The sequence below is a fragment of the Mus musculus genome, chromosome 12 (assembly GCF_000001635.26).
Source record: "Mus musculus strain C57BL/6J chromosome 12, GRCm38.p6 C57BL/6J".
NCBI classification, from domain to species: Eukaryota; Metazoa; Chordata; class Mammalia; order Rodentia; family Muridae; genus Mus; species Mus musculus.
Genome location: NC_000078.6, coordinates 27,115,342 through 27,140,795, shown reverse-complemented (window position 1 = coordinate 27,140,795; position 25,454 = coordinate 27,115,342). Strand labels below are relative to the sequence as shown.

General features: G+C 43.8%; 1 long non-coding RNA gene across 1 annotated transcript in view; it reads right to left on the bottom strand.

Annotated features, from left to right (window-relative positions):
- Positions 1-14,531: 14,531 nt before the first annotated feature.
- Positions 14,532-25,454, bottom strand: part of Gm30401 — a 42,715-nt gene continuing 31,792 nt past the window's right edge. Inside the window, exon 4 of the long non-coding RNA XR_001780591.2 lies at positions 14,532-14,896. This is a non-coding gene — a long non-coding RNA (predicted gene, 30401). The remainder of the gene's footprint in view (positions 14,897-25,454) is intronic.

The following is a 25,454-nucleotide window of genomic DNA, read 5'->3' as shown; positions in this document are numbered from 1 at the left end:
ATGGCCATTGCCTGGTTCTCTAGTGCGTTGGGAAGATGTGGCAAATGGTCTCTAAAGGATGGAGAGGTGACAGGTGTGCTCACTCAGGACCTTGAGGCCTCAGAGCCCATCAGGGAGTCCCCCAGCCATGGCTGGCTCTGCTTCCATTCACTCAGTTGGCTGGGCTTCCCTCCACCCCTTCTCAGCAGCCGGTTATTAAGTGGGGAATAGTAACAAAAGCACATCTCAGCCCTCGGGCATTCTGCATTGGTGGGCGTGGACGGAGGAAACCTCAGCCTAGCCATTGTTATGAAGCCCAGCAGCTGGCAGCTCTGGCCAGCTGCACCCGCTTCACAGGGGCTGCTCCCAAGCTGCTGCTGCTCTTCCAGCCTCATTCAAGGCCAAGTGGGACCATGTGCATGCTTGTTGTCCCCTAGGTTTGTCAGGAAGTGGGAGGCCATCTCAAGGGCAACAGCCTACCAGGTTAGACTTCAATTTGCATTCAAAATGACTTGTCTCAAGGTCAGATTTTCCGTGGACCAGACTTTAGTTTTTTTGTATGTTTGGATGTGTTGGCGAGCATACGCTCATGTCTGTGTATGTGCGTGTGTGTATGTGAGGGAGGAGGAGGAGGAGGAGGAGGAGGAGGAGGAGGAGGAGGAGGAAGGGAGTAAGCACTGATTTATTCCCAAGTCTGTCTTTGGGAAGGATACTTTGTGGCTGATACTGTCCCCTTGGGTTACTCTGTGAATTAATATGCTTCAGGCACACACATGCATAAACGCCCCATGCCCACCTCCATCCTGACGTGATAGATGGCAGGCTCGACCTGGGGCCCAGAAGGTCACACTGTGTTAACGAATGAATCTTGACCGTTCTTTCACTATAGCCGCCAGGAGCCCCACACCGCTCCTCATTCCTTTCCAACGCAGCCTCCCCCATCCTGAGCAGCAGCTTCCTTTGTTAAGGGCCCAGAGGGCAGCTGCTGACTCTAGGGCTGGAGGGAGGAATAGAGGAAGAAGTCAGTACAGGCCTGACCAGGCCTAGTGGCTGGTTGCCAGCAAACAGCCCCCAACAAGCTCCGCTGTTCCCTAGGTAGATTTTTTTTCATGGATGCCATACATTTAGAGAAGGGGGTAGAGTCTGAGAGTTAATGGACCCCTCATAGATTGCATACACATTTTAAAAATTATCAACTGCGAATATCCTGTTAAAAGCCCACATTGCATTACTTGAAACAGGGATCTGGTGTCCCGCAATGTCACAGGGCTGCTGCAAGGGAGACAGGCTTTGTTAGCCTCCATGTTTTCCCTCCTACAGCTGCCCTGTCCAGTCTCTGCTCTGCCTGACTCAGCTGGAGCACACTGGTGAATTATGCATCACTGGGTGGGAGGGGAGAGGGGAAGGGGAGAGAGAGAGAGAGAGAGAGAGAGAGAGAGAGAGAGAGAGAGAGAGAGAGAGAGAGAGAGAGAGAGAGAGGCTGAACCTGTGGGGCTGTGTCTTTAGCATGGGGAGCCCTGCAGGCTTGTTTGTGCCTCCCTCCTACCACCATCCAAACAGCAGGCTAAGATGGTGGGTCCTATAGAAATGGGATGGCGAAACTACAACCACATTAGAGATGTAGTCCAGGCCATTCTTGTTCCATCTCCTCCTGGGAGCTCTGTCTGGTGGCCTCTCCATATGTGGGAGCATTTTTTAAAAATACATTAAACGCTGTCATTTGAAATGAAGTGGGATGTGCGGCTTCATTCCTGGAAGTTTCAAGAAAAGCCCTTTTCTAGCTGTTTTCTTTTTTCCTTATTTTTTAATTTTTTAATTTTTTTGCTTTTGGAAAGGCGATGCCTTCGCCTCCAAAGCTGTGTTGGCTCTCCGAGCCATGGTGGTGTTCTCTCCACTTCAAAAATACACAGGGACATGTGGAAGCATTCTAATTTTTTTTTTCAGATCCCGAACCATATGCACCAAATTTTCACAGACTTGATCTCAATGTAGATAAAAGTGAGAACCCCCGAGGGGGACCATGCTGTAGAAATCCCTGCATTGTAGACTCTAATTTAATCATCCCTAGCCACAGAATTTCTTTGCATAAATTACGGCCTCAATGATAACATCGCTTTCACAAAAGGTGGCCTCTAATCGATTTGACTCTCCTGGAGATGGCTGGGCTCTCCAAGCAGAGGAGTGATGCACCGTTCCAGAGAGCTGTGGATTGCACCCGGGGCTTCGGAGGCTGAGTGGCCCCTGATGGCTGTTTGCTTATTCAGCTGATTTCACTTTTCACCTTGACATTTGCAAACTGGTTTTTATTTTCTGGGAATAAAGGGTTATTGGCAACTGCCTCCACTTGGGCACCCGGAGGAGGGGCATCTAGTGGATTACCTCAGAGTGGAAACTGATGGTAGAAGCCTTTTTCAGCACACATTCTTCTTCTGTCTCCTCCTCTCTTTTCTTCCAGCCATTGGAAAACTTGATTTTTTTTTTTACATGTCATTTTTATGCTTTGGGGTATGCTCAAATATGACCAAGATCAATATCCACCAAGCTATGATGAACACTTTCTGGCCTCACTTTCTTCAAGTCTTTCTCTGGACCATGAAGAATGCTTCGAAAGCTTTGCTCTAGAAGGGAGACCATCAGTCACTGTCTGCATTGTGATGACTGAGGGCACTCTGGAGGATCCCTTTGAAAGAAAGTGTTGGGGGAGATTCTCATAGAAGTAGCTGGTCTCCATTCTTGGAACTTTACCCCACCAAGGACTTGAGACAGAAGGAATATAGGGACTGACTGAGTAGTGCACCACTCTTGTCTTCAACAGGGTTCACTTGGAACAAATCTTCATTTTTACATGTTCCCAACTGAAGGTTGCTTCCACTTTCAGAATTCTGAAAGGAGGCTGAGCCTCACACACACACACACACACACACACACACACACACACACACACACGTGTAAAGAAGGAATTACATGTATGCTGAAAAATCCATCAGGCACAAGCACACAGCTGGTATTTAATAAAGATGGGAGACTGGAGTGAAAATTTTGCAAGCTGTCACAGCCCTATTCATGAAAGCAAGGACTAGGCTGGGGAGGTGTTTCTGTGAGTAAGAGAGTTTCCTGAGTAAGCAGGAAGGTCAGGTTTCAGATCCCCAAACCCACATAAAACCTGGGTGTTGCTGCCCATACCTAGAAACCCGGAAGGAGGGTCAGAATGATTGCTGGGGGGTTGCTGGCCATCATCCCTGCTGAATGGCAGTGAGTGCTGGGTTCAATCAAAGATCCTCTCTCAAGGAAGTAGGCAGTTAGTGTAAAGCAGAACACCTGACATTCCTCCTCAGCCTCTTTACGTCCGTGCAAGGGCTCAAGCACCTACACAGATGTGTACAGGAATATGCTAAACACATGGACTGCCATGATGATAAACAATGCAGTTTGTAACCCTGTTACTACAATAACATCATTCCTGATAAAACATAACTAGGAAGAAATGTAGATATTTATTCTTGGGGCAAGATAACTGGAGACAGGACATGTATGCGCGTATAAGCATAGACAAATTGCAGGTGCAGGCTATTTGAGGTTGCTAGCCTGCTGTCTACACTGTGTCTACACAGAGGGGCCAGAAGCCAAGATGCTGAGAGTAATGACACAGAGAGCCTCAGATGCCATTTGGATAGTAAAGGATTTTATGCAAACTTTGCTTGTGTATAAATAGGAGGGTGCAGGACAGAGAGAGGTAAACAACCACAGTGATAACTTAAAGGCCAACAGCAAATGGTCCTCTCCCCATTATTCTCCCTTGAACACTGACTATGACATTAAGAGCTGGATCTGTCCTTCTGTGTCCACAGTGTGTAACTTGATGTAGAGAGGCTGAGAGCTCTTTCCTGGGAAAACTTGTCAAGGTGGGAGCCTTGCTTGAGTTGGAAGAAAGGCTAGAACATTCTAGCAATGGGTCTTAGCCCAACACTCTCCAATTTTCTTTGTATATACTTCATACTATATACATTTTCCTATTACTCTTTGCGTTAAGAAAGGTGAATCTGCTGAGATAATCTTTGCTTGCACTTAGGCATAGGATGGAGTGTCCATGGAGGCCACAGGAAAACACCAGATGTTTTCTCAAGACAGCTTTCCACTAGAATTTTAACGACAGAATTTCTCAGTGAACTTAGAACTCATGAACTTAACTAAGCTATCTCAATGAGCTCTAGGTACTCTCATGTCCCTGTCCCCTGCCCCCCCGGTGCTGGAGTCATAGACAAACATTAGCGGCCCCAGCTTTTTACAGGGTACTAGGAACCAGAATGCAGAGCCTCAGGCTTGTACCATAGGCACTTTACCCACTGAGCCACATCCCATCCTGGATGGGAGACTCTTCATCTGTAGAGTTGCAAAGCTTCCTTACAGAACTAGAGCGAGGAATGCTGTTTGGCAGGAAAATCCTGCAGCACACACAGAAGCTTAAGAAACAGCAGCGATTTCCTGTCCGGGGTGTGCACAGCAGCCTTCTGTGCCGCTGCTTTCACAACTGTGGATTTAACGATGTCAGATTGAAAATATTCAGGGGAAAAAAAGTTCCTCTGTACTGAACACATACAGATCTGTTTCCCTTTGCCAGAGAAGCCCAGTGTAAGGCTCATTTGCAGAGCTTTTACACAGCTTTAGGTGTGGTAAGCCGTGGAGAGAGAGTTTAAAGCACACGAGAGAATGCGATAGGTTACATGCGAGTGTCACACCATTTTATATAAGCACTTGAGCATCTGCAGATGTTGGCATCTGTTGAGGTTCTGAGAACTAATCCCCAGTGAAAACAGAAGGCAGACTGACTGTTACTTGGTGTCATGCCTTTTCTATTATGTAAAGCAAGGATATTCTTCTGGATTAAGCATTAAATGGCCATAATTGCAGCCGATTTAAAATACAGATAAGACAACTTCTTAGCTTTACCACCATTCAATGTCTCAGACAAATTAGACTCCCTGGGTCTTTCATTGTAAACAGAGTGACATTAGACATAGCCCTGAAATCCTCAGCAGAATATGGAAGCTACTTGAGCAGAGACTCTGGGTAGGGGGTGTGGGTTTTGAGAGAATTGTATGAATTGAAATCTTAACTCCTTTTTATATGTGGTTTGCCCTACAGGTGTGCGTAGGGGTTGGGAGGGGCAGAAGAGGCAGTGCCCTGCTCCTCGGTGCAGTGTGGCCAAGAAACCAGTTGTTCTGATGCTGAGTCTGTTCTCGGGCTGTCCTCCTAGAGTGTGCCCCACCAGTTGTTCTGATGCTGAGTCTGTTCTCAGGCTGTTCTAGAGTGTGCCCCCCCCCCAACCAGGCCTATAAGCTACTAGGTCTCTACTACATCTACAGGGAAGAGAGGGGAAGAAGTGAGGGCCCAAGCCCGGCTCTCCTCCCCCAAGCTAGCTCCTTCCCCTTGCCATAGACCAGTTGTCTGTATTGACTCTCCTATGATTCTGAAGTCCATTCTATAGAAAACAGGTCCTGGAGCAGGGGAGACCCTTTCAGCGTCACACTGTCATAAGCACAATCAGATCAACTAGACAGCACAACCAGGCAGGCTGGAGAGAAGTGGAAGGAAGTGGAGTTCAGAGACTCCAGTAGATTCTAAGTAAACTCAAAGGCTGATTCCAGTGTGTGTGTGTGTGTGTGTGTGTGTGTGTGTGTGTGTGTGTATGTGTGTGCACATGTGTGTGTGCCTGTGCATGAGTGTGCTCGTATACCCTCATGTGTCTGATTGTGCATGTGTATGTGGAGACCAAAGATTGATATCAGGTGTCTTTCTCCATTGCTCACCTCCATTAATTTTGAGACAGGGTCTCTCATTCAATCTGGACTTTGTTGATTTGTCTAGACTGCCTGGTCCATGGGACTCAGGGACTCTCCTGTCTCTGTGGTCCCAGCACAGGGCTTTCAGGCATAGGCTATATCATATCACTTTTTCTATGAGTGCTAAGAATGTACACTGTCAACTGCATTATCCCCCCCCCTACCCAGGTCTCCTCCCTAGCTCTCCATTAGGAAAGACCATGACAGCATGACCCGGTGGGGTGACTAAAGGAAGCCTTGTCCTTTGGGATCAGTGGAGGGAAGCAAGTTGTGCAGACAGCAGGAGCAGGCTGATCAAAAGGCTGGGCCCAAGGACAACAAGAGACAAGCCAGGTAGACAGCAGCTGAGGTCTGGGCTTGAGAGTCATTTCAACCAGAGTCTATTGACCTGAGTGTCAGCTAGCTAAGCCATATATCCACAGGGAAATAATAGCTCAGCCTTGTTGCTCTGGGCTGTGGGCAGGTCAATAATTACCACAGAAAGAGCTAAAGAGTCTGTGGAGGGAGAAACATCCAAACACACAGTGGCAGTATAAGATCTTTTAGAAGTTGTGAGCTTGTTCTTTAACTTTTCTTTCTGAGCTCATCCTACAGGGAAAATATCGACTTTCTACCTGCCCTGGGGCACATTCAGCCCCAGCATGACACCACACTGTCACTCTGAGTTTTTTTGGGGTCCATGGTGATTTCTGCAGAGAGGTAGCTTCAGACTCAACCCACCCCCTTTCCTTCTGCTTCTGAAAGACTCTATAGCAGTCACCTTAGAGATACCTGGGGATGGGGCACCCTCTCAGAGGTGAAGGGGAGGGAAGATGGGGGCAAGAACTCTGAGAGGGTACTGGGAGGGGGACAGCATTTGGGATGTAAATAAATAAAATAATTTATTAATTTTAAAAAGCCTTGAACAAAGCAATCACTTATAAAGACTAAAACCATAAGTAGTATCCTGTCCCAACAGCACTATACACATGGTTGGCCCAACCTATGAGTGAAAGCTAGGGGCCTCTAACTGGCCCAGTTCCCACTTCACTCCCCCAACTGCTTCTGTGCCTGGAGGGTGGAATAGTACTATTCTCTGCAGGAGACATGCAATTTAGGTAGCAGCTCCCAGCAAACATGGAGAGCCAGCATCATGGGTTTCATTTCCTCTATAGCCAGTCAGTTTGATGTTGGTGGGTATTTCATGCACAGTGTTCAGTGTTTTCTTCAAGCTAGCCCAGTTTGCATGAGCTGTGGGGACATGAACCCTGCCCATCTGTTCTCCTGAGACTGCTATTGTTTCCAGGCCTGGAGAGAGGATACCTCTGCATTCTCCTTCCTGGGATGATACTGTGTTTTCAGGAGAGATGCTGTGGGGGCCCAGTCTGGACCAGGTACTAACACTGCCCCATGTGGCTCAAAGCAGCCAAATCAGAGTAGCTTGCTGACAGGAACCAGTACCTCTCTCACAGGGCGCCTGGCTGGAGGGTTGCTCTGCTCTGAGTAAGGCTACTAAAGAAACTACTCATGATGTGTGCAGGATACAAAGAAATGTATGCCAGACATCCTTGTCTGGGAGGCTTATTGTGAAAAATGATGGAGCCCTAAGCTGTAGATGGAGCAGTAGCAGAGTTTTCCCCTCCTCCAGAAAACTGCCTCCTGCTCCTACACAACTGGGCTTGTGGGCCTTCTGTCTGTATCCATGCTGTGCTCCATGCCCTACCCCCATCACTGCAACCCTTCATGGGATATCTCTGCACACTCTGCCTGACATTGCCCTTGACATCACCTTCTGTTGTTCAGTCAGTGGCTCAGCTTGCTCAGGGACCCCATGGATGTCCCACATTCTTCACTCATTTGAGAGGGGGAGGGAGAGGAGAGGGAGAGGGAGAGGGAGAGGGAGAGGGAGAGGGAGAGGGAGAGGGAGAGGGAGAGGGAGAGGGAGAGGGAGAGGGAGAGGGAGAGGGAGAGGGAGAGGGAGAAGAAAAGAGAAGACTGTGACCTAGAGTGAAATCAGTTCCGGTAGCTGGAAAAACAGAGAAACAACCAACCAACCATATTTGCCAAGGAAAGATCTGGCTTTTCAAATGCTCCAATACCTCATGAAGTCAGAACATAGACACAGTGGGTCTGAGCCTGTTCACTACTGAAAATAGGTCTTCTTGGCTCTATAATACTTGAGTGTAAAGTCAGAAACTCATTTTTACATGATACACAGACATGTATGCACATACACATATGTGCATGTGCATGCATGTACTCACATGTAAACCAGTTAAGTAGTATCCAAATAGAAGTCATTTCACAGAGAAAGCTGTCTCTCACACCTGTTTAGATGCCCAGTCTTCTCTTTTCTTCAGCACCTCTACCCCTCCTCTAGATGCCCTAGTAATATCTTCCCTACACATGTTGATATAATGTCTCCTTTAAGTGTCTTTAAGTGCTGTCTATGCTACATGACCCATACTACATGCTACCCAGTGTATGTAATCAGTGGATAGGCCAGAATCTTCATAAGTCCCTTGAAGCATCTCTCTAGGATCTCTGCCCTTCTGCAGAATGTAGGCTAATGGACAAACTGTCCAAGAAACCTCCTTGACTGGTGTCCCAGAACCTTCTTCTCTTCTAATCTCATCCTGGACTAACTGACAAGAGTGTCCTATTCGATCAGTAGCAAGCTGTGCATGTTTAGCTACAATGACACAATTGTTATCATTATACATTCTTTCCTAAGCACTTCCACCCATTTCTCATGCAAGTCAGTAATTTTTATTCTCATTAGACAAATGAAGTAATGATTCCAAAAGATTTGGTCACTTTTCAAGCCAGCCTTCAAAGCCGAAAGCTCCTGTCTACAGAGCCAACTTGGAGTAGCTCCACCTCCCCTTCAGCCTCCCTCTATCCACACACGCTTTCTTCAGACACTCCTCACTTCCATCTGGCTCTCCAGACACTTGAGCTTTTACCCTCTCTCTCACCTCCACTCAGCTCTTGGCACACTTTTCAATTCCAAATCTTGAGAAACTGACAGGCCTGTAAGTGATGTTTTAGGAGATGTGGGTGGCAGGAGCTCAAAGGACAGCATCCGTGGATTCACTTAAGGCTGGAAACAGCATGCTTCTAAGCCAAGACACCTCTGCTCTGTTAGCAACAGGTTAATGTATACTACTAAGTATATGCTTGTTTGCCTTTTCTTCACCTAAGTAATATGTTATAGTCAGAGTTGACATTTTCCAGGGGACTTGATGACATTCTTATTTGTCCCCTGAATAGAACAACAATTTTAGCTGACATAACATGGAATTCCTCTGACTAGATTAAAAATGATCACAGGGAAGGCTTGTTGGCAAACGGAGCACTCTTGTTTCTAGAGCTGAGACTGAGCATGTAGGTGGATTCACAGTGGTGAGGAGATCCCTGGAGATCACAGAGTTCTCAAGGGAGGACACAACCACCTCTGAGCAATTGCTAGTATAGCAAGAACTATAGATTGAGGCAAATCTGGGCTTATATTCAACATTGCCTGTTTTGAACTTCATGACTTTTGAAACAACTGTTCAGTTTTTATTTTGATATTTAGTTTTCTTAAAAAATTGCCAGCAAACAAAATACTCCTCAAGGTGTACTTTCAGGATTTACTAAATCAGTTGATCAAGTAAATCATTAAGTGAAAGAATCTCTATTCATATTCCCAAAAACTGAAGACTGCCCTTTCTTTGAGAGAGCAAGTATCATATAGAAGTTTAGCAACACACAAATGAAAATATAGCCCATTATGAAATTAGTTTGTTGTTATATTTTGTTTGAAATCAACATAAAATCAATGTTTTTCTACCATTAAGAACTTTGAAAGAAGCCCTTTGGAAAATAATTGTAATCTATTAACTTTACCCACAACTTGTGATAGACAAGATGTCTCAAAACTCTACTTCTGAAACTTGTAATAGCATTTCTGTAGGAAAATATTTCATAGCTGCATAGCTGGGTTATCAGGTTAGTTAGGAACATAAGTAGCAGCCAAAGATGTGAGCACATATTGGATTGACTCAGAAATAAGGCTTGGTGGAATGCTTTCCAGTTTATTTGTCATAGGGGCCAGAGTTGAGACTTTGAATCTACTTGAGTTCTACATAAAACCTTCTCTCACCTTTTTTTCTTGGTGTGAATCAGGAGGAGGCTTAACCCATGGTGAGAATTCTGCTAATTCTGCCAGGGAGAACTTCTGTGAGTTTGGATCATGGAAAAGAATACTTGGCTGGGTCCACTTAACTTGGGGTTTAAATAAAACTAGATGAGAAGGCTTTCTGCTTTCCCAAAATGATTGCAATGATGACGCTGACTCATAAAAGGCCACCCACTCAGAGAGTGAATCAAGATACCCCAGCTCTGGACCCTTGACCAAAGCAAATTCACTCCAGAAAAATGAATTCTACATAAGTCACCTCTCTAACCATAGGACTTATTTAGAATGAGTATGTGTGAAATCAACAAAAGATAGAGATAATCAGCATGGGTAGCCCACATGACAAGACAATTAGTAGAATAGGAGACAGACTTGAATACTGTGTTCCACCAGTAGTAAAAGGAGCATAAAGGAGGCTAGCTGATGTCACTATTTAGATGGCCCCACCCCATCAGACGAATATCTCTTTAAGTATGAAAACCAAAGGACAGAAATGGAAGAGAGGCAACACTTGCAGAAATAATGAGCTATTTATTCTGGATCTACATTCTTGGTGAGCTCTAAGGATAGATCCAGATGGCGGCCTTTGTAATTTATCTCACACTCTTAACTGAGAAAAGAGTACTTTAATTCTAATCTCAAGGGACATCCCCAGAACTATGAAACCAGTCCCTGTTTGTTATACAGTAAAGTAGCTGATTAGAAGTGGATTCTACTAGGTAGACCAGGTGGAGTATAGAAAAGGCTGTGCTGACTCTCCATGTGTGTTCATTCAGGATAAGAATATCATCCGGTCATGACTGCCTATATGTGTCCTGGGTCACAGTAGGAATCACCAGTACCTGACAGCTGTTTAACGAGTCAGCCCCTTAGGTTACAGGGAACACCTAACCCGACTCTTCACTATGTTTCCTTCCCACCACCCAAGAAAAATGGAAGTTTGTTTTAGTTTTTATTTTTTCTGAGCATTTCCCTCTTTAGCCCAGGCTAACTTTGAACTCTGATCCTCTTGCTTCAGCAACCTAAAGCTGAAGTGTTGGGTGAAGGGGAAGGGTGCACTACCACCCCCTCCCCCCGTGACAAGTACCTTGTAAGGACCAAGATGACTTTGCTGTACCTGGTTGAACCTCTGTACCTGGACAAGTGGAATAATAGCAATTAGAATGGCAAACTATTATTTTGATTTCCCTTGATTAAAAACAAACAAACTTAAATGGTGATATCTAAGACTGAACCACAGGGTTGTTCCAATACAAAAGAAGACCAGCCCCCAGTGAGAAAAATATGTGTTCTGTTTCACTTTATGTTTAAAAGTATAGTTTCTTTGACTTCAACTTGAAATTTGGGCTCTACACAGAGAAGAGAATTTTAAAAATTAATTAACTACCATTTTATTGGGTTTTGTTTTGATTATTTTTGAGATAAGGATTTACTAATCCACCTGTGATGGTTTGAATAAGGATGGCCTCCATATGTTGACAGATGCAGATACAGAGATTGAAATACAGTGAATGGCACTACTTCACAGGAATTAGGAGGTATGGCCATTTTAGAGTAGGTATGGCTTTGTTAGTGGACGTGTGTCACTGGGAGTGGGCTTTGAGGTTTTAAAAATATCCCACTTCAAGTCCAGAGTCTCTTCCTTCTGACTGTAGATCCTGACATAGAATTCTTAGCTACTTCTTCAGCACAATGTCTGCCTGCATACCACCATGTTTCTTGCCATGATGATAATGGACTAAGCATCAGAAAAAAAATTTTTTTAGATGTACTTATTTATTTTGTGTGTATGAGTATACTGTGGCTGTCTTCAGGCACACCAGAAGAGGACATTGAATTGAATTACAGATGATGGTGAGCCACCATGTGGTTGCTGGGAATTGAACTCAAGACTTCTGGAAGAGCAATCACTGCTCTGAACTGCTGAGCCATCTCTCCAGCCCCAACCTCTGAAACTTTAAGCAGGTCCCAATTAAATGTGTTCTCTTATAACAATTGCCTTGGTCATGGTGTCTCTTCACAGCAATAGAGCAGGCTAGCCTCAAACTCAGAAAAAAACTCTAAACCATTCTCCCTGTCTTCAGAATGCTGAGATAACAGTATTACCACATCCAGTGAGAAGAGATTGAATCATTTAAAGTACCCCCTTTTTATTATTTTTTATTGTTTTTTTGAGACAGGGCTTCTCTGTCCTGGAATTACCTTTATAGATCAGACTGGCCTTGAACTCAGAGTTCTGCCTGCCTCTGCTTCCTGAGTGCTGGGATTAAAGACATGTGCTAACCCACCACCGGGCTCTAAAGCATACTTTCTTAATATCCAGGCTTACACCTGGTAAATTGTCACAGTTGCAGTATTTTTCTAAAGGAGGTTCCTAAATTTGGGGCAGAAGCCAGAGACAGACTGACAAAAAGAGAAAAGTAATACACAGGGAAGACTAGAGAGAGGGAACAAAAGAGATGGAGCAAAAACAAAAGGAGAAGTCATGATGGAGGGAGGGAGGGAAGGAGAGAGGGGGGCGGAAATAGGAAAGACAGGTCAACGAAGAGGAAAAGTATTGGAAAAGGAAGAAAAATGCAGGAGGGAGTAAAGAAGAAAGGAGATAGAACAACCAACACTAGAGATGGGGGTGAGAGGGAAGGAGGGAAAGAGACGGAGATAGAGACAGAGAGACAAAATCAGAGACATATATTTTGATTGAATCCCCATCTTTTGGGCAGGCCAGTTCCCTGGCAAAGCTGAGATACTGGAAGGGTGTAGACTTCGAGTGGTACATGCTCCTTCTGTATTTGCTTCACTGTTCTTGAGAGACAGTCTCTGTCCATCTGATACAGCCACACTCTCCCTCCACTTCTACCCCTTATGTTCTCTGTCAACCTGCAAGGCAGCTCTCAAGACTTCCCTGCAGTCTCCCTGAGCGGTGCTGGTTAGTAGCTAAGTGAAGAGAGTAGCCTAGATGCAAACCAGCAAAACTTAAAAACTGAAAATCAAACAAATCTACACGGCCTGTCTGAAGGAAAGCAGTGACAGGAAGGTGACAGAGTGATGAAGAAACCCTGATCATCTCGGTCAGGCTGGTCTCCCGCTGCTTCCACAAGGCCAACGGAGTGTGATTCTAAGTCCACAGAGCTTCAGTTTTCTGTTATTCACAAACCTTGTCATAATCAGCAGCATTGTTATATGGAGAGGGATTCTAGTGGGCCCACAGTACCCCAACCCCCAACAAATAAAGACATATGCATTTTGCATTCTTATTGAGGAGTGGAGTAAATCAGAGATGTTGTAGAAATTAACATTCAGGCTGGCAACGTGTGTAAGATTTTATGGCTCTTGCACGGAGCCCCTCTAGACATATGCATTCTGTTTTCTCCTTAAAAATATTCACCATTCTTTTGTCAGTCCGTTCACCACACTGGGGTAGGAACACTGAGAAAGGAAGCATACTTCGAATTCTGCAGCTCCATTCTTCTACTGCATTTCAATTAGAGACGCCATTTGTCTTGTGTGCTTTATCTGTAGGAACACCCCCATGTGCTGCTGGAAGATAACACTCTTCTCGGGTCTCTGAAGTTGCCGGGTTTTGCTGTGTGTCTCCTAACACCCCGTAGGTGTATGTAATCTCACTGTAACAGAATGTTGTCACGTCTTGTTGACTAATTAAGCTCCCCCATTCCAAATCTCAGCAGCTGAAAGTTCAAGTGTTAAATGGTGGGAGAGCAAACCCAAGAGGGGATGTGCAAGGAGGCTGCCCGAGCACCAGCCAGGGTTTTGTTTCTTGTTCTTATGCTGTTTTTTTTTTTTCTGCTTTCTGGTGCCAGGTGCTGCCTGGTTGAAGATGCTACTGGGCTCAATGCAGAGCCAAATGCACCGTGCAAGCCTAAGATTAGGAGCCCTGTCCATGTGGCTCATGGGGAAAGGGCTCATTCTTTCAGCACAGTGTTCTACTGTGGGTGTGGGAAATGGTATCATTGATTTATTTGTTAAGTCACAGCAAACATGCAGTTTTGATGGATAGTGTGCTAGGATCCTGAGAGGATACCCAGGCTACTGCCAACCCAAAGACAAGATTCCTCGCCTCAGTGTGTAAAGTTAATAGGGAAGAAAGACCAGTTGTCATCCAGGGTGGTTGTTGTCCAGAGTAGGTTTCACTGTTAACTTGACACAGGTTAGAGTCACTTGGGAATGGAGAGCCTCCACTGAAGAATTACTTCAATAATATTAGGCTGTGGCCATGACTGTTTTGATGAAGGACTGTTTAAGACGTGCTCGGTCCACTGTGGGTGGTACTATCCTTAGGAAGGCAAACTTTTGTACTGTGTAAGAAAGTTAGCTAGCATAAGCCAGATAGCAAAATAGTAAGAAGTGTTCCTTCCCTGACTTAGTGGTGGACTGTGACCTGTAAGTATAAGCAGAATTAAACTAACACTATTGCCAGTGTGATTCTCTGACTCTTCCTTGTGGTTTGAGATGCGAGCTCTCAGCTGTTCCTGCCACCATGCCTTTGTTCCATCATCTCTAAAACCCTGAAACTGTAAGCCTGATAAGCTGTTTTCTTTTATAATTTGCCTTGATTGTGATGTCTCATCACAACAACAGAAACCACAGGTACCACCAGTTGCCCTGTGACTATTTCTCAGACTTACAGCCCTGCTAGGTGACTCCAGGCTAACACAACTTGTACATCTGAGGATGGACGTGGACAAGGAGAGCAACAATGTTAAAACTATCTCCAGTGTGGTTTTTATAGCCATCACTAAAGGTGTAACACTAAGGCTAAGAGAGTGTAAGAGCTGTTGTGGCACTTCACTGGGTTCTCCAAGTTCAGAGCATGGTGAGTGAGCTCTTCCTTCTAGAGAACATCCCTCTGGTAATGGCTGATCTCAAAGTTGTTAATTCATTCAGAGCTTGAAGTAGCCTGAAGAGAGAAAAAGAACCAATTGATTAGTCTACATGGTGCCCAAGATTCAGAATGCCAGGAGCCAAGTATGCAAACCTCTTTGCACCACAGGCAACTCAGGTTCACTATCATTAGCGACAGAGGGGACCATTGTGGGTTAGCAAATTCCACAAATTAGCAAACAGAAAAAGCATAATTAAAAGAATTAGGGACACCAAATCATGGGGTGTACAGTGTTCCTTTGTTTTGACAAGGATAATTCAATTTTGCTTACTTAGAACAATATTTCTTAGTATACTAATGAATATAGTTTTGCCTATTTTGTAAAATAAGGAAATATCAATAATATGACCCATTATCTCTGTCCTGTTATTACACTGGCCTTGCCAGGTGAGATAAGACTACCTTTGGGCTTGTATAAAACATCTGGGTTGGTACAACAGCAACATGAAAGTGAGTGGAAATTCATGAAGGACAGGTGATGCTCACTGGTTAATGAACATGCATACAAAGACATGCATCTGAGGGGTTTTTATAGTAGCCTCTTGGTGCAATCAAACTGTTTCTGCTTTGGAAATCAGGGTCACCATCGGTGTACATGTGCATGTGCGTGTGCATGTGCATGTGTGTGCTATCCACTCTTTTTTTTTAAATGTTTTGAAACGGGCTCTCTTATTGGTCTATAGCTTGCTAATAGATATACGATCTGGCTAGTGAGTCCCCGGGACCTGTCCGGTCTCTTCCCAGTGCTGGTTTTACAGGATGCACCATAGTGTTTAACTTCCTTAAGGCTGTTTCTATCGGTTCAACTTTAGACCTCCTGATTACTGATCATTTTATAAGCTGAGCCCTGTCCCAACCCCAGAGCCCTGCCTCAACTCTATTGAAAAGCCATTCTTCTCCATGGACATCTAGACATCCCTAGTTTTTGTCGCAAAACTTTGGTTTTTCCCTTCTTTGCCAAGTTGACTGAAAATACTCCATGTTCTCAGAAAATTTCTCCCATGCCTCTGCTTTTACCTTTAGTACGATATCTTTATCAGATAGGAGCACTCTATAATTAACACACTTAGAGATGTTTCCCTATGTGGATGTGGTGAGAAGTGGGCATGTTCTCACATCATCTTCTCCCTTCCCATCCTGCATCCCATTCTTCCCTTCTTCCTCCCACTTCCCTTGCTTGTTTTAGACTTTTCTTTCCTCTTTTTCGCATTTCGTCCTCTTCCTCTGCTCTGCCTCTTCTTCCTCCTTCTCGTCTTCCTCTTCTTCTGGTGCTGCTACTGCTTCTGCTCTTCTTCTTCTCCTTCTCCTTCTTCTCCTCTCCTCCTCCTTCTTCTTCCCCTTTCTCCCTCTCTCCCTCCTTTCTTCTCCATCTTCCTTTATTCATAACACATTTCAAGTGCAAAATATAATAGCCTCAACTCCAGCTGCCATATTATTCACTTAACTTTTATAATTGCCCTGCTTGCTCGAGGTTTTTTATCTTGTGTCCAACACCTCCCCATTTACTGGTTGGAATTTACATTGCTACAATCACCAAGGAAAATAGCATGGTGATTCACAAACCACAGACCCTGCTTCTGAGTACATACCCACAAAACCTACAAGGGGATCTTAAACATAGTTTGCCTCCCTCTTCTGTCAGACTATTCACAATTGCAAAGATATGGAATCAACTCATGTGTCTATTAGCAGGTCAGTGAATTAAGAAAATGTAATACACATGAGAAAGAGAGATTACATACGTGTAATAAATGTGTATAAGTATGACACATGTATGCAAGTGTGTTCATGTACATGTTAGATAAAAGTTGGAAAAAGCATTCAAAAATAAGAAAATTGTCTTTCTTCCTTGAAATGGACAACACCTTTAGAATTGTGATATATAAAATAGCAGATACTGTTTTCAAAATTCAGATGCTTGTGATATATAAAATTGTGATATATAAAATAGCAGATACTGTTTTCAAAATTCAGATGCTTCATCCTGAGGCTCAAAAGTCATCTTTTGAGACAATTTCAAAGCCACCAAATCCATCCCCATCAGTGGGAACAAGCTACATTCATGGTGTTTGAATCGGAACATATCCTGCTCAATGCAGAGAAGCTGCAGGCAATTCCTGGGTTTTATTTTTAAAGAACCTCATTGAAGCTCATCATTGGAACAAATGTTGATTTGCCTCAGAGTGGGCATGAGCCCCATATGATGGCGTAGTACTCTCACTTCATCAAGCCTGAAGGCTTTGGACAAGTGTTGTACCCAAAGGCAAGGAAAGGGGTTGGGAAGAAAGCACTGAGGAGGGGACATTTGGATGTTTAGCTATGAGGAAAGGACTGAAGCAGTGAAACATTCCCTGTGGCCAGGATATCTCCATACTGTTCCGTAAGCAACATTCCATTTGTGGCAACTGTTCATATGTGAACACAAAAGCATACACACTCGCCACTGCTTGGCTGTTTGGGGTTATAGTTTACTAGTCCTTTTCTTTCTTTTATTTAAAGTTAAAAGAGATTCTTTTATACAATTTATTTTAATTATGGCTTCCTCTCCCCCAACTTCTCCTACATCCTCCTCACTTCCCCACTCACCCAAATCCACACCCTGTCTTTCTTTCTCATTACTATGCAAACAGGCATTTTAAAGGTAATAAAATAAGAGAATAAAAACTAAGTATTTTAATACTTAGAAAATAACTTAATGTCTCATTAAATTGATGAGATGTACCATTTGACACGGTGACCATGAGTCCTCAGATCTGAGATTATTGTCCTTAGTGTCTATGCCTTCCCAGTGCCTAATCCTTAGTTGACTGGGAATATGGAAAGAAGTTGAACGCATGATGAAGAGTTGAGGATCAAATTTTAGTTTGAGTTACTCAGGTACAATAAAAAAATAGAAGTTCTCGATCTCTATTTGATCTTCAGTGGTTTGTTGCCATGAAAGAATTCTATGAAGATTTTTGCATGCCATGAAAGAATTCTATGAAGATACACTGAAGCACAAAGAGGATGTGATCAATTCTGCCTAGAGCCCAGGAAAGGCTCTGTAAGATGGAGATGGGCTGGGGATGTGGTTCAGGAAGTAGAGTGATTGCCTAACACACTCAAAACCTGGGTTTAATTCCTAGCACCGCATGCATTGGATGTGGTAGTATAAGCCTGTGATACCGGTGCTCAAGTGGTGGACACAGGAAGATCACAAGTTAGTTCAAGGTTATCTTGGCCTACACAGCAAGATTCAGGGCAACACTGACTATGTGAGGTCTCATGTGTGTGTGTGTGTGTGACAGAGAGAGAGAGAGAGAGAGAGAGAGAGAGAGAGAGAGAGAGAGAGAGAGGGAGAGAGAGAGAGAGAGAGAGAGAGAGAGAGGCAGGCAACCACGGGGACATTTGAAAAGAGAAACTAGACATTAAAAGGAGACATTTTAAAACAAATAGGGTTCTATCAAACCCAGGTCTGAAGTCGGAAAAACAACACTGCTTTGTTTTTACTTTGCTTTTTGTAATTTTTTTGTGTGTGCTTATGTATGTTTGGCCATGCATACATATGTGTGTACATGCATATGTATGTATATCACATTTGTGTGCCAGTCTGTGGGTGTCAGAAGTCAAGTCCCTATCCTTCTGAAGCCATTTACTTTGTTTGTTTTGATATACAGCCTCTCATTGAACCTAGAACTCTGATTAGGTGAGGCTGGCTACCACTGAGTACCTGGTGTCCTCCTATCTTTACCTCCTCGGTGCTGTGATTATAGGCATAAGCTTTTTTTATATGGGCTCTGAGGATCAGGCAAACATTCCATGGATTAAGATGTCTCTATCAGTACTGCTCAGCATTTTGGAAGAGTTTAAGCATTTCAGAATTAGAATAAAGGGAAGACATTTGAACACAAGACCTCTATGAATTCCATGTTGCTTTTAAAGCATCTTTCTTTTTTTTGTTTTTGTTTTTGTTTTTGTTTTTGTTTTTGTTTTTGGTTTTGGTTTTGGTTTTGGTTTTGGTTTTGGTTTTGGTTTTGGTTTTGGTTTTGGTTTTGGTTTTGGTTTGGTTTGGTTTTGAGACAGGGCTTCTCTGTTTAGTCCTGGCTGTCCTGGAACTCACTCTGTAGACCAGGCTGGCCTCAAACTCAGAAATCTGCCTGCCTCTGCCTCCCGAGTGCTGGGATTAAAGGCATGCGCCATCACACCCGGCTTAAAGCATCTTTCTTAAATGATTCTTTCTCAGCTCCTCAATGGTCAGTGCATTTGCCATCAGTCCTAGAAGATTGCTCCTATTTGATTGTATAATGATAAAGCTAAGGTCTGGTGGTTACAAACAGGGTCTAAGGCCACAAAATCGAAAAGTATGGAGAGCAGGTCCATGCCCGTGGCCTGTCTTCCTAGCCAATATGTCTTCTAGAAAGGTGAGGTCTACATTACTAGAGACTGGCCTTTACTCCATGTGACTGATGAAGCCTTCACCCTTGCCTTGCTGTGCTTTGATATGGAGTGTCAGACAGGAGGAGGCAAGAGATGGACTTTAGGGAGACATATTAGATCACAGTTTCAGTTCAGTCAAAGCAAGACATAGTAACATCCTCCAAGATGCAGGACCAGGAGGAGAGAGAGCAGGTCTAACCCCTGAGCTATTAGGATATCAGATGGGCTGAGCTTTGGATGCTGGCAGGGCAGCAGGAGAAAGGAAAGGCCTGCCTCTTGTGACCACCAAGGAAAACGGCATAAACATGCTTGACAAAATATCAGGCAAAGCAACTGGTACCCGGGGTTAAAAATTAGTTATGCTCTTCCTCTTGGGTTCATCTATACTCCAGTCAGAGGGCTGAAGTCTCTCAGGTGTCATGACTTCCATTCTCTTGTCCAATCAAAAAAGTCACCTAGTCACAGGATGAGATTTCACAGTTGTCAGGAGAACCTGTCTCCTCTCACCTTATGTTATTCATTACAGCAATGTTTGCTTGTCCATCAATGTCTCAGCTGCTGTCAAAGAACTCAAACCCTAGTGACTCGAGCAACAGGGACTCATCTCACGGTTTTGGAGGATGGGACCTGAGATCTAGGGTGGTAGAAGTGGCTTCTCTGATGGCTCGGGGAGGAGAATGTTTACCATGCCCCATTCTAGCTTTTAGTGTCTTGACTCCACCTCTGAAGTCCCCTGTCTTCACTTCAGTGTGATGCTCCTTCTGTAAGAATACATGACTTGGGTTAGGGATCCAAGCCTGCCTCTTAACCAATCACACCTTCAATGGTCCACTTTCCAGATCCAAACACAAGTGAAGGATGGAAATTAGGAAGTCAACACATGATTCTTTTAGGAAAGATAATCCATTCCAAGCCACCATCCAAGGCTAACGAATACACAAGTATTAAAAAAGACAGGCACGATGTCATCACCAACAGCATATGCTGAAAATGTCGCCACCATTGCTCATGACATCCATCTACATTCACATCTACCTGCCATGTCTGGTGCTTATTCTAATGGTGTCACTGTCTGCACATGAAAGCCTGGTGCAGTGTTAGGTTCCAAATGGTCTGCTCTCCAGGCCACATGAGGAAGTCTCTTGAACTTAGGCATAACCTTGGATCATCTTTCTTGTATAAGAGCCATTATGATATTTAAGGGATTGGCCCCTAGGACCATTTAGGAGACTCCTGCTTACTTCAATATTCTCACCCTGGCTTTACACAGAGGTACCAGGAAGACAAAGCCAAGGGCATCATTGTGCTGGGAAATATGGATACTAATAGACTGTTGAGAAAGGATGCCAAGAGGTACAGGTAGTACAATACACAGAGTGCACACTCATCCCAGAGATTCTAGTGCAATCTTCCCCTTGATGCTCTGAGGAAGCCTTGTGGGAAGTTGAAGTCATAAAGTCAGCATTTATAAAAATAGTGACCTCAGAGAAGAAACTGAAGGAAGGTTGTGTCAGGAAATACACAAAGAATTATCCCTAAGGACCAGACACAGCACCTTCCCAGCTTCTAGATCTGTGAGTTATCCTTTCTGTTGTTTATAAGTTCTCCTGTGTAAGGCAGAGCCAAGTCATGCTTGTATTCAACAGTCTCAATATATAAGCCCCAATTCTTCTTTTTTCTTTTTTTGGGGGGAGGGGGTGAGTTTTCTTCCAATGTCTTTCCCATTAGATATGTAGCATTCTCATAGATACACAAGCCTGTACTCGATTACTAGGCTACTTCCAGGAGTGTTGTTTAAAGTTTCTCCTTCCTTCTGTAACTATTTACTGTGTATCATGTCAGACAGTCAAGTTTATTTTCCAGGACTCTGTAACAATGTGTGGTATCAATCTGTTATAACTCCAAATTTTTATGGCTCCAGTCATGTCTCCACTTTTAGCTGAGGTCGCAGAACCTCCTAAAACACTAAATTGATGTTTTGGAATCTGAGCTGTATCTGACAGTTAAACAGCATTCCCTCTAGCCACAAAGGATGCAGTCACAACAGAGATATATGCATCACACATTTTGTTCATTTTTCAGAGTTGCACAGGTGATTATATTTTATAAAGTTGGATGGAGTTAGGAGATGGTTATCTCAAGCTATAAGAAATATTTCTGTTTCTAGAGGAAATATTATCCATTTTTTTTTCAATTCTACCTGAAGTCATGATGGTTACTCTGCTACCTATGTCTTAGAAAGGATTCCATGTCAAATAGTGGACCTGGGTGTATTCTAAGTTAGGTATTCAGTGGGGACTGCTCATTTGTGGGGCAAATTTTCTATAACAGAAGTAGATGAACAGGGACTTGTGATAGCAAGCACACCTGTCTGCTCAGATCTAGGTAGGTGTTACCCCCCCATCCCCCCCCCATTGTGGGTGATCAGAACTTACTGGATGGCTGAGTGAAGCAGGGAACAGGTATAGGATGATAGGCAATGCCTTTATCATGCCTCTTCACCTTGAGAATCCCAGAATCTTTTATTCTTTGGTCCTCTAGCTCCTCATATTTAAAAGACAACATCTCTACAGTATACTAATAATTCAATATGTTCAAACATTGAGCTGCCCTACACCTGCACTTTACTTTCTGTGAGAGATATGGATACTCAGCGCTGATGCCTGCCCTGGCTGCCTAGCATCACCCAAGCCATCTGCTCGGGTGGCATCATGCCCAATTGCAAGGTGGCCTGACAGTTTTAAGGGGCCCTGCATGCCAATCACATTTGATCTTCGCTACCTCACCTGCACATCCCAGAGTGTGACAAGACGAAATAGTCAGTCACCAGCTGATAGAAGCAGCTTCAAACAAGGAGATTCTGTTTCACTGAGATCGGCCGAATTTTGACAGTGGCAATTGCCCTTCAGATAGTCATTATTAAATCTGACTTCCCCTAAGTGACCATTACTGTGCTGATCACATGCCAAGCAGATGAAATAGTAGACACCGGCCATGTTTTATCAGTCAGGACCCTGCTACCTTGCAAACCTTCAGAATGTCCTAGATTCTTGCTCCTGGAAATAAACTCAACAAGCATCAGAGTTTCAGTGAGCTGTCTTCCCATAATAAGCAAACATCTGTTACACTAAAATCTAGTTTGTATTTTGGGAAAAAAGAAACCCAGCAGGAAACATGAAGTGAGCAAATCTGTTCACCTTCTGGAACCACCAGCACAAAGACTCAATGTGGACATTAAGTTTACTGAGAGGAAGTCTCACTGCTGTGTTGACTTTGAAACCCTGCAGATGGATGCTCAGTTCCAAGCGGAATGTTCAGAGGGGGATGGATTCTAACAGGTGTTAAGATGATTACTTGCGATCAGATAGATATCAAAGGCAGAGCTAAGGTCAAAACTCAGAGGCTTTACATTCCAGAGTTTACTTTATTGCTTTAATGCACAGACTTAACTACTTAAATAAAGGAGTAGAGGCAGAACAGAGTGCGTGCTTTGCGATGGATTTTCTAGTTTTCTTCGTGGTTGTTTCTGGTCATCTATTAGCCATCCACTCAAATATTTGATCAATAAAATTTCTATATGGAATAGTATGCTACATGTCTGTGTGTATATTTGTGTATTCCTATGTGTTCAGGTGTGTGTGTGTGTGTGTGTGTGTGTGCACGCGCATGCAGGTGAGCATGTGCCTATATGTACCTATATGTACCTGTATGGGTACATGCCTTGGAGGCCAGATGTTGATGTCATGTCTTCATCACACTCTTGCCAACTTGATCTCTTGGGACAAGGACTTTCACTCAACCAGAAGCACACTAATTCACCTAAATTTGTTGATCAGCATCACCCTTTTCTACCCACAACTGAGTCACAGGCATGTGTCCCAAGTCCTGCTTTACACTATTTTCAAGAATTGGTGGGTCTTTATCTTGCAGTCAAAGTCCTTGACCATTTCATCTAGTTAGACGATCATGTGTTTTGATTTAGCAACCTGTTCCCATTCACACTCATTGCACCTGCCTTCGCGTCTCTCTGCCTTGAGTAACTTGAAGCTGAACACACAGCAGGGTTCAGTGGTAACCTGGGCTAAACACAGGGCAATGAAAGGGGATGTTGAAGATGACAGGGGTAAATGCCAAAGAGAACAAACATTAAGAGTAGTTGCAGATCAAAATGATGTTGGCTTTTTAAAATAAACCCCAACCTTTCAAGGGCTGTCTTCATCTACTTTTCGGTTATAGCATTCTCTGTGTAGACACATTCCAATGCATTCTTAGTTGTCTGTGAGGGGGGCTGGGCTGAACTTGACAGGCAATTTATGAAGTAGTTTATGTTCCTCTAATTGTTATCTTTGAACTCTTATTATTGCTTGCTTTGCTCGTTTGTTTTTGAATTCCAGAACAGGCAGGTTGGTTTTTTTTTTTTTTTTTTTGATTCTTTTGGTCATGTTTAGATAGTAGGAAAAAAAATCTCATTTTCTGTTATTGAAAGTTCTACTATGGTATGAGCTAGCCATTTTACCTCACAATTGAAATGATCCCTAGCCACAGTTCATGACTGACTCAATGCTTTGGTGAAAGGCTGGGTGGGGCAACTTACATTCTTCCATCTCATGCTGTGTCTGGGTAATGCTAGATTCCTCCACACAAGGCTGAGATGCTCTCGTGTCCAGATCACAAATGCGGGTTTGGCCACTGTGAGGTAAATAGGTCACTGTGCCTGTTCTCTGCACACTCATCTCCTCTCCTCCAGAATGTCTCCCGAGAGTCTTGTTTTTTCACTCCTTCTCCCTGCTCTAAAGTCTGGAAGCAGAGGCTCGTGTGAGAGGAAACAGCCATCTCAGAGGGACATGAGTGGTATTGTATGCCCTGCCCCTCACCATGTTGTTTAGACATTGCCAGTGAAGTGACCATGAGGGTGTCACTCTCTGAGGGGACATGATCTCCTCAGTGCTCTCCCTACTCTGTGCTGGGAACAAACTGGTGGTGCCTTGGTGTCTGCCCATTCAGAATTTCTGCAAAGTAAGGTGGTTGTCAGCTGGGTTCTTAGTGACTAGAAGACACTGGTCTGAAAAACCTTCTGATTTTCTTTGGGAAGCAAATGTAATTACTGGTGCAACTCGATAATTTCATTAGTTAAAGAGCTCAGTCAGTGCATTTAGCACTCGCTGCTACTTAATGTTGTTATAAATGGCATTCCCTCTTGAAAAGGATAGCAAAAATGAGAGGCTTAATTTCCCCCTAAAAACAAGACAAAACAAACACAAACCAGCAGCACTGTCTTATTAAAATACGTGAGAAAGCAAAGGCTGGGGTTCCAGAAGGAGACTTTGGTCAAAGGTCCCTCTTAGAGCAAAGCAAACTATGGTTCCAGAAGAGAAAGGACCAGCCCGTGCCAGGTGAAGACCACACAGCTCAGGCTCCTGTCTGTCTCCAAATGACAATGTTGTTTCTACATCTGCAGTCCCATCTGCAAAATAGTGGGGTGTAGTGTATCTCAGGGAGATGTTTTAGGATTGGCATGGCACATCACAGATCAATCCCTCACTAGCACAAAACAATCCAGTTTTAAATATGTAGAAATGTTATTTTTCCTTTATTAAAAATCGGATTCACATGCCCATAAATGTATAGTTTATACAATATACAACTCTTCAATTTTGACAGAGAGAAACTGGGGTGAATTTTATCTTCCCATATTATGTGGGTGGGGGCACAGTTTGTGTGTTTCTGCCAAACAGGTGAGACCCTTTCTTCAAAGGCAAGTCATGCAGCCATGGTTTTTGTCTCTGATTCTGGCTGATGGACACAAACCCTTTGCAAAGCTCACATGTCTGAGAGTTCTGTCTAGGACAATTATCATCACCTGGCCAGGGCCTCTGCTCTTGCAGGGAGGCCATGTCAATAAGCCAAGTCATTCAAGACTTCATGTGGCTGCAATTAGGCTCCTTCCCTGCAGGCGCTCGGAATCTGGGCACATTGTGGATAAATCCACGCTATGGGAAGATGGGGGAGCAGAGAGAAAAAGAGGAAAAGGGCTTCCTGGCGTCCAAGGAACATGCGGCCGACCTCACTCTTCTCCACTTCAGCAATGACTTTTATCATGTCCTATTGATTTTCATGTTATTTCCTATTTTTGAGCAGAATAGCTTGAAGCAATAGC